We start from the raw sequence: 16,459 nt of genomic DNA, 5'->3' as shown, positions 1-16,459 counted from the left end.
TGATGGATGGGGTCTAAGGCTGAGGATAGGGTATCCCCATTCCAGTCCATTTTAATTTTGATTGTGTTTATTTAAGCCCTTAAAGTAGCAGAGGAGAAATGTGAACCTTTTCGTTGTCAAGAATAAAACAATGTCTTAGTGAAGTACAGGGAACACCAAGACAATAGCTTTTTGAACCCCTAGTTAAGTCCAAGATATTGTACAGTAAACTGGGTTTACAAAACAAAATAAGAAGTAATTCTTGCCCTGTAAGAATTTATAGTATAGTGGTAACTAAGGGCAATCCGGAAAGATGCCAAATGAGAGTAATACATATTCCCATACCTTCACCCAGAGTAGATATTATCCATCATTTTAATCTTAGCCCATCTGATATGGCCCTCTAGGGATAGCTAGGTAGGTCATTCCCATAAAGTCAACAAGTAGCCAAATTGGAAAACAGAGCAACATACCATGTGAAAATATGTTGCCACAAATTAAAACAGACCCAAAGAGTATAAGGTTTGATTTGTTTCTAGTTTGAATTGAAACTCTACTACGAAATGGCAATGAATGTTGTGGAAAGTTCATTTAAGATGGTGAAGGATCATGAACTACGGTAATTTGCTGCATGGTTGAAAAAGAATTCATTTTATTACTCTGTGATTTTTCCATAAAATGTGGAGTTTCCTCAGATTTTCATTTTTTGGAAGAAAAATTAAAAAATTTCCCCTTTCTCCCTGGTTACTTTGTCAAACAAACAAATGGAAAACAATGTTTTCCCTCTTCTCTACCTGGTTACCTGTCAGGTAGGTTCCAGTCTGAAAAGAGAAACCACTTTAGATATTTTAAACAGGGGACATTTTCTGCAGGACTTTATGAAAGTCACTGACAAACTGAGGATCCAAAGTGGAGGCATAAGGCAATGCAGACATCAGCAGAAGCAGTGCTTCTGAAGGGATAAAGGGAGAGGGCAGCATTACCGAAGACGAGGAGATTAAGGTGCAAGTTGGAACTATACTAAGTCAGCCCGGTAGGACATGGGGCCACATAGAAATCTTGCTAGTGAGAGGGTTTCAGAGGAGTTACTCCTGTTGGAGACACAACCCAAAGCAGAGAGTAAGAGGAGATAAGACCCTGGCTTTTCCCCTCCTCCCAACCTTTAGTCTTCCAATGCTGCCTCCCTATACTTAAGCTTACCTTGAAGACAAAGGGAAAGGTAAATGTAGTTCCTTGTGATGCAGAAAAGGAGAGAGACAGGTGGGGAGGGATCTGAGAGCAAAACCCCAGCATAGGACTCAGAGATAACCAATGATAACATCATTTCAGATATCTTGTTTGCATAAAATAAAATACTCGCACTAAATGAATTATATATAAACATATTTGAATTCTACAAGGTTATTTCACAATTTACATACCATAATACAATTTTCTTTTCTTCACACATATTATGAACATCATTCTAAGTTGTCACATGCAGATAAGTATTTTTTTACAATCACTTAATATTTCATTGTATAGGTGGGCCGTATGTATTTGACCAGTTCCTCTTGAGGGCAGTTTTGATTATTTTTAATTTCTTATGATTTCAAATAATACCAGATTGGTGGTATTTGTACTTGCAAAATTGCTCAATTCTGCAATTATTTTATAGGACAGTTTTGTAAAAGTGGATTTCTTGATGAAGTATGTGTACTCTTAAATTTTTGATAGACCTTTCCACATACCCTTCCTAATTTTGGTAGTAATTTGCATTCACATTAAGATTGTATGAAAGAGCTTGTTAACTAACCATTTCCTCTAATATTTCGTATTATCAATCTTTGTCAGTCTGGTATACATATGTGTATGTATGATGTCTGAGTCTGTATGTGTTAGTGTCTATGCTTATGGCTATATCTATATATCTGTGTTTATGTGTATGAATGTCTAAATCTGTATCTGTAAATGTCTGTGACTATGTCTATGCCTATATATCTACATAAATACAGTGAATCTTCATTATTCATGGATTCTGTATATGCAAATTCTTTTACTTCCTAAATTTATTTGTGACCCCAAAATCAATACTTGTGGTGTTTTTATGGACATGCACAGAATGGTGAAAAATTTGAGCCACCCTATACGTATATTCTCAACTGAGGTCAAACAAGGTGATGTCTTGTTTACTTGTTTCAGCTATCACAGTGTAAATAAGTGTCCTTTTCATGGTTTCTTAATGCCATGTTTGTTTGTGTGTTTTGCATTTTTGTGCTTTTTCTTGGTGAGTTTGCTGCTTAAACTGGCCTCCAAGGAAACAGCTAAAGTAGTGTCTAACGTTCTAAAGTGCAAGAAAGTTTTGATACATCTTATGAAAAAATTTTGTGTGTTAGATAAGCATTATTTAGGTATAAATTATAATGTGGGCCAATGTTAATAAATCAGCAAAAATATACTCAGTAGGTTGTCTTTAGACAGAAACACACATAAATCAGGGTTATTTATTGATTGGTTGATGAAAAACCAGAGGTTTGCAAGAACTTAGCCATATGTTTCCCCTAAGAGGAATCTTTCAGTATTTACTAATTTGATGTTTGTGGAGACTTTATAGACTGTAACTACTGAAAATAACGAGAATCAATTATATCTATATCTATGACTCTATCTATATTCTTGTGTCCTTGATTTAATAAATATTTATCAAGTGCTTCCTATGAATTAGACCCTGGAAATAAAATGTTGAGCAAAGACACTCAAAGCAAACAACAAAATTAAAAAATAGGTAAATTGGTCTACGCCAAAAATAAACTTTTATGTTTCAAAGGCCATTATCAACACAGTGATAAGAAGACCCACAGAAAAGGAGAAAATAATTGAAAATCATATATCTAATAATAGATTAATATCCAGTATATATAAAGAATTCCTATCTGACAACAATAACAAATCCAATCAAGAAATGTACAAATGAAAAAAAAAAAAGAAATGTGCAAATGACTTGAATAGACATTTCTCCAAAGAAGGTATACAAATGGCCAATCAGCATATGAAAAGCTGTTCCACATCATTAATCATTAGGGAAATGGAAATCAAAACCACAATTACATACCATTTCATACCTTTCAGGATGGCTTTTATTTAAAAAAAAATGACAAGTTCTGTGAAGATGTGCAGAAATTGGAACATGTGCATTGCTGGTAGGAGTATAAAATGGTGGAGCCTCTGTGGCAAACAGTATGGCAGTTCTTTAAAAAAAATTAGACATAGGAGACACCTGGATAGCTCAGTCGGTTAAGCGTCTAACTCTTGGTTTCGTCTCAGGTCATGAACTCGCTGTTGGTGAGTTTGAGCCCTGCGTGGGCTCTGTGCTGACAGTGCATAGCCTGCTTGGAATTCTCTCTCACCCCCTCTCTCTCTGCCCCACCCCCTGCTCACTCTCTCTGTCTCTTTCAAAATAAATAAATAAACTTAAAAAATTTTTAAACATTAAGCGTAGAATAACTATATGATCCAGCAACTGTACTTCTGGGTATATATCCAAAAGAGTTGAGAGCAGGCACTCAAATAGCTATTTGTACACTCATGTTTATATCAGCCTTATTCACAGCAGCCAAAATGTAGAAGCAACCCCACGTGTCCACTGTCAGATGAATGGATAAGTAAAATGTGGTGTATACATGCAATAAACTATTACTCAATCTGAAAAAAGGAAAGAAATTCAGCACATGTTGCAACATAGACGAACCTTGAAGACATTATGCTAAGTGAAATCAAGCATTCACTAAAAGACAAATATTGTATGATTGTACTTACTTGAGGTACCTAGTGTAGTCAAATTCATAGAGACAGAAAGAAGAATGATGAGTGAAGGGCTGAGGGTAGGGGGATTGGCAAGTTACTGTTTAATGGGTATAGAGTTTCAGTTGGGAAATATGAAAAAGTTCTGGGGATAGATGGTGGAGATGGTTGCACGACAATGTGAATGTACTTAATGCCAGTGAACTATAAATTTAAAAATGGCTAAATGGTAAATTTTATGTATATTTATCCACAATAAAAAAATGTTCTAAATGAGTACTGTAGGATTTTGTAGTTCTGATGATTAAAGTCCAGTACTAAAAATGGGCTAATAAAATAACAGAGATAAACATATAACATATATAATTCCAAATTGCAATGATTTCTATACTGGAAATGTATGAGATAGCACGAGGACATCAAACATGGGGAATTCACTTTGTGTGGGGGTGTCAGAAAAGGCTAATTTTTGGTGAGCCTTACTTTTGAAAACTGCATCTCATATGTGTATTAGTTATTTTCACATGAAAATTATTTTTTCTTCATTTTTGTTTTGGTCCAGTTTTAAATATTACTTGGTAGGAACTACTTGAATTTTTTATAAAAATGTTTATTTATTTTGAAGAGAGAGAGACCACAAGTGGGGTAGGGACAGAGAGAGAGGGGAACGGAGGACCCAAAGCAGGCTCTGCACTGACAGCAGAGAGCTGCATGTGGTGCGCAAACTTGCAAACCGCAAGATCACGACCTGAGCCAAAGTTGGACACTTAACCGACTGTTAGGATTACAATGAATGTACAGATTAGCATAGGGAATATTGATGGGGTGAGAGTGATATTTCACATCATTGAATTTTTGCTATTCAAAAACAGAACAAATCTCTATTTTCTTCTAACTTCTTTTTAGGTTCTTTGGTATAGTTTTGTGGTTTTCTTCATAGAAGTTCTACACATTTCTTACTAAATGTATTCTCAGATATTTTACTTTACTTTGGTGGTGTTAATGGAACAATTTTTTTTTCCTATTTTATCATCTATTGCTCACAGAAAAGAATGGTATTGAATTCTGCTGAGTTATTTGTAGTTCCAGTTTTACTAAGTTGTCATGTTTTTTTCTTTTCTTTTTTCTAGTTGATCTTCTTGGACTTTACAGATAGGAAATAATAGCATCTTAAAATCATTAATTTATATATATAACCAATATTTTACCATTACTTCATTCTTTTATTTGACTACTTTGGCTAGTAATTCTGAAACAATGCTTAAATAACAGAGATGAAGCATATTTGTCTTATTTCTGATATTAATGACAAAGTGTATTTTTAGATTAAGAATGTTTTTCAGTTATGCATATAGCTTTATCATGCAAAGGAACCATCCTGTTCCTAATTAGTAAGTATTTTTAAAAACCAGGAATTGATATTTAATTTTATCATAAAACTTTTTCATATCTACTGATCTGATCATGTGGCTTTTCTTCTTCAACCTACATATATGGTGTCTAAAATGAATATTTTTGCTAACTGAATCATTCTTACTTTTCTGGAATAAGCTATCATGCCATACTAGGTTTTTAGACTGGTGGAGTCTATTTGTTAAAGTTTTATCTATAATTATGAGTCAATTTTTAGCACTATTTTCACGGGATAGTTTTTTATGGTACTGTATTTGTCAGCGATGGTATTCAGATTTTAGATTAGTGCCTGAAGGTAATAGATGTATTCTGAAACTACAGAACAATTCTAGGTTTTTGTTTAGTGACCTCAATGCCAATGGTTAGTGTTGATATATAACATGTGCATGATTGCATTGATGTATCACATTAGATTAACAAGGTAATTTCCAAGGTACTTGCACATAGATTTTTTAAATTTGCATTTTACATTTATCACCATCATTGTTATCTTCAGCATCATAGCTCTCATGGAATTTAGTACAATATTGTGCTAAACACTTGACATATAAGGCTCCTGAGTCTTATAACAGATCTTTTCATTTCCATTTCAAAGCTGAGGAAATTGAGGTTTATTAAATTTAAGTAAATTGCTTAAAATAACACGTTTAATTTCATTAGCCTAGGTTTCTCTGAAAGTACAGACTGAGGCAAGTTTCTCGCATGCATGTGTTAGGTGATTCCCAGGCTTAGTTGGAGGGAGGAGCAAAATAGGAAAGGATGAGAAGAATGAAAAGCCAATAGAAGTGTGTTTTATCAAGGTCACTGCTCTGGGCAACCAGAACTCCATTCTATCAGGATCCAAGAGACATACAGAATGCTGCCCCAGTTGTGTACCTGAAGGGTGGCCGGTGGGAGTATTTATCTACTAGTTTCCATCCACTACTGGTTGACTGTTGCCTCTAGGAGCCTTGACCATGCACTTGTGGCCTGGACTTGCAGTTAGATTGAGTGGATTCCTGCAGCATTAGACAACTTCTGGAAATGATACAACAGAGGGGAGACTGAACTTGCTCGCAACAGCTATGGCTAAAATTAGTTGTGAGTCTAGGAATGTAATGTGAGAAAACAAAAGCAACTGAGTTAATAATTTATCCACTTTATATGTAAGTCGTTTGAGTTCAGAGTCCAGGACTCAGTTTCCTTGAATACTCAGAGTTTTGTCAGTAGTGGAAAGATGAATTCCACAAACCATTTTTGCAAATGGCAGAAAGCCGGCCCAAGAAAGACCAATGTATTTAGGACTATGAATCTCAAGGGGGTTGGTCCCAGATTCCTAAAGAGCAAGAGCTCACCCACGTGCCATATAGCATCCTGACATGGCGCTGAATATGCTAGTAGAAGAATCCCCATATTATAAGCAAAGTTACATGAGAGATGTGGAGATTACCAGCCACTTATTAACAGATTGGGACTAGAGTCCATTCTCTTGTTGCCTTTGAAATTATTTTTCCAACGGATGTATTTCTTTCAGGTGCTGTTTTTATTCAGTTTCCGTCTCTCCATGCCTAGCTGAGTCAGAGATATTTTTGTTCCCTATGGCCTGATTACTTGATCCAGCCTATTTCATTCACACCTTGATAACTTCATTAGGCCTCAGGCTACTCATCTTTAAGAAGAGGGAATCTGTTTTTTTCCCAATTTTTGTCTAGCCCGATACAATTTGCTCTTTTGTTTACACGTGCTATACATATTTTGCATGCCCTGACAACAGGAACTTTGTACTTTTGAAGCAACAAATTAAGCACATATTAGTTATTTGCCGTAATTGGTACCTTGTTTTCTCAAGGAGATCACAGTTTTCGAAGTAAATTTTGAGTTGTCAAATCTGGAAATACAGATTTACAGAGTTTGTAGAAAGACATTTTAGAGATTTGTGAAAGTGAAAAATCTTAGTTTTGGGGCAAACTAAACTTTTGTCATATTCATTTTAGCTGAGAAAATCAAAATAAGCACTAATATAAAAATATATAAAGAATGTTTGGTATAACTTTTTAACTTGAAGATATAAAGCAGAAGACAATAGACATTTGAGTATGTGTATCTATATATGTATCATATATGTAATATATATGAATTAACTATATAAAACTTAAGTTTATAAATCATATATACTTCTTACTTTTTCCATTTGTAGTTCAAAAAATATGAGTGCCTTTCAGTCTAAGCAACTGAGTAGGGTAAACACAGATTATGCCCAGAACATAGATATTGTAAAATTTATATTAAATCAGAGTTACCTGGTTTACTTGAATAAAAATCTTTGAAACAAAATTAGTTATGAAATAATTTGATGTCTCAGTCTCTCACCCTGTAACAATAGCGGTACCTTCTCCTACTCCTTCTCTCTGAGGAGTGTTTTGCTGATAAAATAGATAATTATCTCTGAAAAAGCTTTGAGTACATCAACAGAAGGATGTTATTAACATGCAATGTAGTGTTATTATGCTATTAGATCATGGACAAAAAAATGGTCACTTCCTAACACCTCCTGTGGATTTGACACACAAGAAAGTCTGTAGTTTTATGAACAGAAGTGCAAGCAAAGCCTTGATTCTCAAAAAATAGCTCCTTAGAACTGTCAGTCGGAAATTACTTCCTTTTGGTTGCTTAATTGAAAGACTATTGCTAAAGTGAGTCCTGGGATCTCTTTCACTCAGTGATACATTGTCTTTTTCCTCTAGGAAGATATGGTTTATACCAATGTATTTTTGTTAAATGCCTAGGAGTACTGTGCCTAGTCCTATATGCTTGGATAACAAAAGACCTGCGAAAAATGGTTTTTAACTGTGCAGAACTTATGGACTCATTGAGGGATTCTCTTCTTTCTTTTGGAAAAAAAATAGGTGTATAACGTGAAAGAGAAACTGGGATCAACTGTGGTATAGATAAGGGTACAAGAGAATCATATACTTGGGATAGTTCACCATCTGCATCAAACCTTGCTAGAATTAACCGACACTAAAATGTGGTTTTGATGAGTTAGCATGAATCAAGTCACCAGATGTTATTATTGCTGCATGAACCTAATACAGTGAGTTTTTGAAAATGCAAACCTGATGACCTAACACTGGAGCAGAGAGAGAATATCCAGCAAATGAGAGTCAGCCTAATCAAGGTGGCATTTGTGTCTATGACAGTGCAAGGGTAACAATTTCCCTCTTCCCTTATCTATGGAGGACAATGATAATCAATCATGAAGACTAAAATATAACTTCAAAATCCTCCTAAACACAGTGATCTAGAGCAGTGAACATTGTATAAATGGTCAGATAGTGCATATTTTATGATGGTGGGCAACACGGTGCCTATTGCAACTACTCTGCAGCTGGAGTACAATTTGTAGCACAAAAGCAGACGCGCACACTATGTAAACAAATGAACATGGCTGTGTTCCACTAAAATATTATTTACAAAACCAAGTGTCTAATCTGTAGGCCATAGTTTGATGACCTCTGGTCTAGAGAGCCATTATGGTTCAATCAGAGTTGGCACCTACGAATTAACCTGCTTATTACCCTTGATTTTGGGGCTGCTTTAATATGCCTGGCCTTTTTTATGAGCAATTTACCCCCACAACTCAAGCAAAATGCACCCTCCACTTTCCATTTTCAGTTGAACACCTTGTTAATTTTGTTACTTCTGTCAAAGACTTTTTTTTTTCATTCTGGGCCTCAGTTTCTCATTTGACAAAGGAATCTAAGGACAATACAGGGTTGCTGCAAGGATCAGATGAGAAAATGTGGACGAAAGCATTTGAAACCTATGAGACACTGGAGTATTTGAATAATATATATTGTACTTCTTAAGTGAATGTATCTCATAAAAATGACTTTGAAAACCATTTTTTACCAGATAAAATCCACAATACATCTTTGTGAAAATCCACTTTTCTGTCCTTCCTTTGTTTAAAATGTTTTTTATTGCATCGAAAAAGCAAGGAATCTATCTAAAATTGTGCAGGCAGCATTTTTGACCTCTTAATTACAGCTTTTTGGTATTTCTTCCCCTAGGATTCTTGATCCAAAGCGAGTTTGCGTTGGGGGGGGGGGGGGGGGAAGAAACAGTGTGCCAAAAAAAAAAAAAATCCCCAGGTAGAATCCATGCATTTGAGATCTAAAAAGATTATTAGGTTAGGCAAAACAGTGTCTTACCAATGAGGCAAGTAGCTATGTTTTCTCTAGACTGCAATCCAGGTTAGTAAAATAGAAACACAACCCAAGTGCATACAAAATGCATTAAGAAAATTTGGTAAGAAAGCCAAAAAGAAAAAAAAAGATAGGAGGAATGACCTGATTTATTGAGAGAATGCATATATACTTCAGAATGTCAAAGTATTCATTAATCATTAGTTTCCAATCTTTTGTTGATATGAATAATGAACAAAGTAAACAATTCATTGAAGATACTTGATATGGTTAGTAAATGAGATCCTCTCCAATGATAATACTTTTTTCTGGATGATGAAAGGACAACCTTTTATATAGCATTTTAAATTAAATTCTTTGAGGGGCACGTGGATGGCTCAGTCAGTTAAGCTTTGGACTCTTTATCTTGGCTCAGGTCATGATCTCACAGTTTTATCAGTTCAAGCCCCACATTGGGTTATGTGCTGGTAGCATGGAGCCTGCTTAGGATTCTGTTTCTCCCTCTTTCTGCCCCTCCCCCCTCAAATTTATAAATAAACATTAAAAAATTAATTAAATTCTTTGAGTGGAAAATATTTCAATGAAGATCAACTTACCCTTAATGAACACTACTCCTTTAATGAATACAATTTGAGATTTTATTAATCAGTTGCAAATATGTGATTTATTTGCTTGAATCTCTGTAGGCCATAAGAGACATATAGAAACTATATTCTTGTGGCGCCTGGTTGGCTCACTTGGTTAAGTGACCAACTATTGATTTCAGCTCAGGTCATGATCTAATGGTTCATGGGATCGATGCCCATGTTGGGCTCTGTGCTAACAGTGCAGAGCCTGCTTGGGATTCTCTCTCTCTCCCTTTCTCTCTGCCCCTCCTCCTAAAAATAAATAAATAAACATTAAAAAAAGAAACTATATTCTTGAATGCCTAACTGATTTACTTAGCTTTATAAGTGTCTTTTAAAAAAACAGTTGAGGGGCACCTGGGTGGCTCATTTGGTTGAATGTCTGACTTCGGTTCAGGTCATGATCTCCCAGTTCATGGGTTCAAGCTCCGCACTGGGTTCTGTGCGGACAGCTCAGAGCCTGGAGCCTGCTTTGGATTCTGTGTCTCCCTCTCTCTCTGCCCCTGCCCCATTCGTGCTTTGTCTCTCCTCTCTCAAAAATAAACATTAATTAAAAAAAAGAGAGAGAAAGAAAGCAGTTTAATCCCTATACTCTTTGGAGAGTATAATTGCATTATTGAGCCAAATTATAAAATATTCTCCTTCAAAGTTATTTCTTCTTACTTAAAAATGATATTGTCTTGTCTTTATTCTTTGAACTTTTTAGTAATATTTGAATATTGTCATTACAACGGCAATATCTCTTTGCTTCCTTTTTGGTTTTAACTCAGTTTCTGTTTTGTATTGATTGTTTTGGGGAATATATACTGAGGCTCCTTTGCACAGTATCGTGTCTTTTCTAAGGGGAAAATTTATCATGAGCAAAACTAAAGATACTGTCACGTACAACTGAAAAGTTGTGTTCTTGCAAATAAGAAGAAACAATTAGATTTTGTGTCTTCTGCTTTTCTTGGAGCTTGGTCTTTGAAGTTTTCTCTTCTGACTTCTGATTTCATCATAGTTTTGGTGGATAAAAGGTTCTAAACTTTTGAAATTCTGTTGAGCTTATCTTTAGTCTCTAGAGTGAGCTTTGCAGTGCTCTAAATTATGGTGGAAAGACCTGAACACAGGTTAGGTCTCTAATTTTAGACATGGGAAGATTCCTGAATGTCTCAGAACCTCAATTTTATAATCTTTTGAATAACAGCACTACCAACCTTTTCTACCACATAAAGTTGTTATGTATGTGAAAATACTTTGCAAGCTGTGAAACCGTACATATTTGCAGTATTTTAATTATTAATAAAGTAAAGCTGTGGGAATCGACAAAAATAACTTACACATAAAGGTATTTTCTATTCTTTAAAAGAGTCTATTTAACTCTGATAATGAAAGAGATAATTTAGTCAGTATGCAGTATATAGAAGAGAAGAAACTATTTGACTAGTTGAGAATAAGGAAAGCAGATTCATTTCTGTAGATCACCTACTTTGTGCCGTGCCCTGTGCTTTCTAAAGTGTTCTGCTGTGGTTCAGTTTTGTAGAGGCGATGCGGTATTTGCAAGAATAGGGGACCAAGAAGAGGCAAAAGCACAATGGGATAAGTTATGGAAAGATGAGGACCTTGAGAGAAAACTTTGAAGAAAGCCCGGTCTATTTCAGCCCATCACTGAAATCTTCACAGTGTATGAGTCTGTGTTCGTACTCTTATCCAGTGAACTGTGGTTGGCTGCCTGTTTTATAAATGCAATTTGTTGGAGCATGGCCATGCCCATTCATTTCCATTTTGTCTTTGGTTGCTTTTGCACTCTAAGGGCACAGTGGAGTTGTTGCAACAGAAGCCATTTGACCCACAAAGCCTAAAATATTTACTCCCTGAACCTTTACAGAAAAGTTTGTCAAGCCCTATTCTAAGACAAACTAGCTTAAGAGTTTTTAAGTGCTAGGCTGGGCATGTAGGAAGCAATCCACATCATTGTTGAATGAATGAATGTCTTAACCTAGGTTTGTTTGTTTGTTTGTTTGTTTGTTTTTTTGGTTTGTTTTTAACCACTTCCTCCCCCCAGCTCCAGAAATGTGTGTGTGTGTGTGTGTGTGTGTGTGTGTGACAGAGAGAGACAGACAGACCGTAAGAGAGAGAGAGAACTCAAGATGGGTGGCTGGTAGTTAGCAATGTTACACAGGCCAATAGTCTTTTGTAAGAAGAGATGAAATTATAAAGTCAACATTCTAAAAAGCCATTTGTTTGAGTTATTAGTCAGAGAATGATCCTTTTATTAGCTGTTGAACAAACTCCATGCCTCCTTATGAGTGAACTTTGTATATGTATAGCAATATTTGTTCTGAGACTTGATTTCACTGTTATACTACATGGCATGGAAATAGTAGAGAAGGTAATAGATAGCTATCAAAGTTAAAGAGAGCTCCCCAATGTTTGCTGAATGATCAAATTGATTTTGGTCTGCTTTTTACATCTGAGAAAGAGCTGAGAATTATGAGTAACTGTCCAATCATTAAGATTAGATACACAGGAAAGAAATAAAGGACTAGCTTTTAGAGTGGAAGGAAAGACATGAAAATAAGTTAATTACAACTCAGGTAAATTACCGTGGTAGGCCTGGTACAGTAATCCCAGTGCTGTGTCCCCCTGGTGGAAAAAAGAGTAGTACAGCTCTCCTGTTCACCTGATCACAGATAGATATTTTGTGTAGTGAATAGTTTCACTGTGTCACTTTGGGTTCTAGTAATCTATTTCACCCCTTTAGAATCCACAGGATAGCAATGATTTGAGAGAAGGACTCTATTATTAGAGGATCTTAAGGTTGGAGACTGGAAAAGACTTAGTTAGCTTAATAGGGTTCAGGAGCTCTACTGGCAGAAGGTTAACTGCTGTGAAACAGCTTTTATGTCGTAATTTTTATTATTACTTCACATTTTAATTTTTAAATTTTGAAATAATTTCGAACTATTTAAAAGTGGTAAAAGTAATGCAAATAATTTATAACCATAGTTAATCTTTTTTTTCCTATCTTTCCACTAATTGTTAATAGTTTGCCACTCATGCTTTTTCTCTCTGTTTCAATAGGTGGGTAGATATATGATGTCATATATAGAGAGAGAGTGAGAGGGAAAAGTCAGAGAAATTTTTCATCTATATCTATCTTTCCGTTTAAGTTTTCTCTGAACTGCTTGTAATTTATAGGCATCATTTCTCATTTCCCCTAAACATTTCACATTTCATTGTACAGTTTTTATGAACAAAAATGTCATCTTATATAATTACAGAAAAATTATCAAAACCAGGATACTTAACATTGATACTGTAGTATCATCTAAACTGCATGTGTATTCAAATTACTCTTTTGTTCCAAAAATGTTTTTGACAGCAACTTTTTTTTTTCCTGTGCAGGATCCAATCCAGGATTAGATTTATATTCAGTTTTCATATTTCTTTGGCTCCTTTACTTTTCACAGTTCCTAAGGCTTTCTTTATCTTACATGACATTGACATTTTGCAAAGTTAAGACCAGTTATTTTATTGAACATCCTTCAATTTTGGATTATCTAAAATGTCCTCCTGATTACATTCAGGTTATGTATTTTTGGCAGGAATACTACATTTCAGATGCTGTGTTTTTATTAGTACGTTGTACAGGAGCCATGTGATGTTGATTTGTCTAATTATTGGTGATGTTCATTTTGATTGTGTGGATATGCTGATTCCTACCAGGTTTCTCCATGGTACGGTTGTTATTTTCTCACTTGTAATAAAAATATCAAGGAGATGCTTTGAAGACGTATGAGTATCCTATTCCCTCTTAAATTTTCATGCATTAGTTTTAGCATTCAATGATATTTTTACTTAAATCAATTAAAATTGTTATTAATAAAAAAACATTGACTTTTACTCTATCACTCTTTCTATTTTTATTAGTGGATATTCTACAGTAAGGAGGCACTGTATCTTTCTCTCTTTCTCTCTCTCTCTTTGCTATCATTATGGACCCATAACTTCTTATTTTATTTAATGAGTTAAAATCCATGAATGTTGTTGTTACCATCTTTATTATTATTAATACCAGATTTGGCCATTGGAAGTTTATTCAAGCTAGCTGCTGTTTCCTTTTGATTTGTTCTTATCTTTCTTTGAAAATTTCTGCACTTTTTGAACTAGAAAAATGTTCTAGATGTGTTTTTCTTTGATAGCCTTGGAATAAGATATGTCTTCAAGGAGCCCTCCTCTATAAAATGTTTTGATTATAATTTAGTTATGTAGATTTATTCCTTCTAAAATTTCTCTTTCCTACTCTGACCACTGCCTTGTTCTTGTTAATCCCTCATTCCATTTCTCTATAGTCAAGATTACTACTTTGTTTACACTTACACATGGTCTTGAGAGGCGAGAAAGAAAAACTCACTATTGTATATAACTTCTTTAGCATTTGATTTGCCTGCCATGTCAGGTGTGTTATTGGTGTGTTTTCTTTTCTTTTTTTCTTCAGATTTCAGATTATTCCAGGGCCAATAAAATTGCATTCACTTCAGAAATTATATAGAAGGTGAAGAGGGTAGAGAAAAGAACATGCAACTAGAATTCAGGAAATCTATTTCATAACATCGACTGATGTAAATCTTTGGCAAGTTAGTATGATTCTCTGATCCTCAGTTTTTTCAACTTTCAAATGGTAGTGACTTTTCTTTCTGTTGTCTCAGAGAAGTACTATACATAGGGAATTAATAATTTGAGGCTGTGAAATGTTATCTCTTTGCCTTGCATTTATTTTTTTGCCCCTTAAGAAATGAAAGTATTTTATAATAGAAAATAAATAAAAATATTACATCAGTATATTGTTACATGAGGACAAGTTAAGTGCTAATATATTTGTAGGTGTTAAAGCAAACTCAAAGCAAGATTGATGAATTGTTAATTTTTCATAAATTTATATTTTTTAATTAAATGGACAAATTATTGTTGTCAGGTTTTTATTTCCTTCAACAAGCATATTGTAAACAATTTTGCCATACTGCTGACATTTCATTGATTCAGATATGAGGAAGGTTTAGTGATTGGATTCTACCTTTCATGTAATAGGGGCTTATAACTGTGAAACATATTGGATGAAAGAAGAAATTATATCATGATGAAGGTATCACCACATTTTTCACCCAAGTAAGGGCTTATTTATAACATTAAGTCCCAATAATTTGAAACCCATGGTTGAGAGACTGAATACATAAAAGAACACTGGCCAGACCATACAAATAAATAAATAAAATAGATCTCTGATACACAACCTATGGAGCAACCAATCCAAGAAGCCAAACCATAACCCCTTCAGCAGTCGGTCCCAAATAGTCAAGACTTGCTCAATAACTGCCAGATGCCCTTATTTTTCTTCCTACTTACAACTTAGGACCAAGCAGAGAATGCCAAATATGCTTCTTCACCTATCATATAATATTCCCTACTTACAGTTAGCCCACCTGCAGCTTCCCCTTGTCCACATCCTCCAGTCAGAGCACATCTGAAGCCTTGCATTTTTTCCACTGTAAGCTTTCACACTTCCTTGCCTGACTTTGAGTGTCTTCCAAATGCAAGTGATGGTGGCTGAGTCCCAGCTATAGCAAGCACTAAGTAAATAATGTTTGCTTGTTCTCATCTGAGTGGTCTTTGTTTATTTCCACATGACTATCTTTTTTTTGACAGATCTTTTGATGACCTCTTACATGACCTACGTTAAAAATGTCTACAAGAAATTTGAGTTCGTAATTATATTGTCAGCTTCTTTTTATCTAAGTATTTTATTATATTCACTAATGAAAGGTTTGCCAAGCACTTGCCCTGTTTAAAAATATAATTAAGAGTAAATAGGAAGATAATTCACATTTCTGCTCATTTAAAATCTACACTGTGTTTTACTATAAACACAAAATATTTCTCTTTAAATGGTTGTACAGGGATGAAGGTCAGAATATGTGGATATAATCAAACATAAAGCCACCTTTCTTTTCTGCAACCTTGAAAATTAACTATGTCCCAAAATCATATGGTGTACCTTAACTCAACTTAGTTGGTGTATTCTGAAAGATGAAGTCTTTCAAGATGAATTCTGAAAGATTAAAGTGATAAGTCCTCTGATGAGGAGTCGTCTCTGGAGTCAGATATTGGCTCACGTAGGTAGTTTTCTTTTATGGATACTTAGCTGTGTCTGAATGCAGGTGATCATGGCAATGATGGACAGTTACTACTCTTTGGCTGATGGAATCTGGCTGCTAGAAAACAAGACAAAATAAAACAAAACATCCCATGGTTCACACTTTTTTATCAAATCACTAAACATTTCCACCAAATCTTTCTGTAAAGAGTTGTCAGCAATTATGAAGTTTCCATGAGATTTATTTTCTTGTTCACTTTCCCATGGTAACTAACCCATTACCATGCCCTATCTACTTCATCCATTCAAATGCTACCATCTTTTAAAATAAAACTAAATTC

Source organism: Prionailurus bengalensis, chromosome X (assembly GCF_016509475.1).
Source record: "Prionailurus bengalensis isolate Pbe53 chromosome X, Fcat_Pben_1.1_paternal_pri, whole genome shotgun sequence".
NCBI classification, from domain to species: Eukaryota; Metazoa; Chordata; class Mammalia; order Carnivora; family Felidae; genus Prionailurus; species Prionailurus bengalensis.
This window is presented reverse-complemented; position numbering follows the sequence as displayed.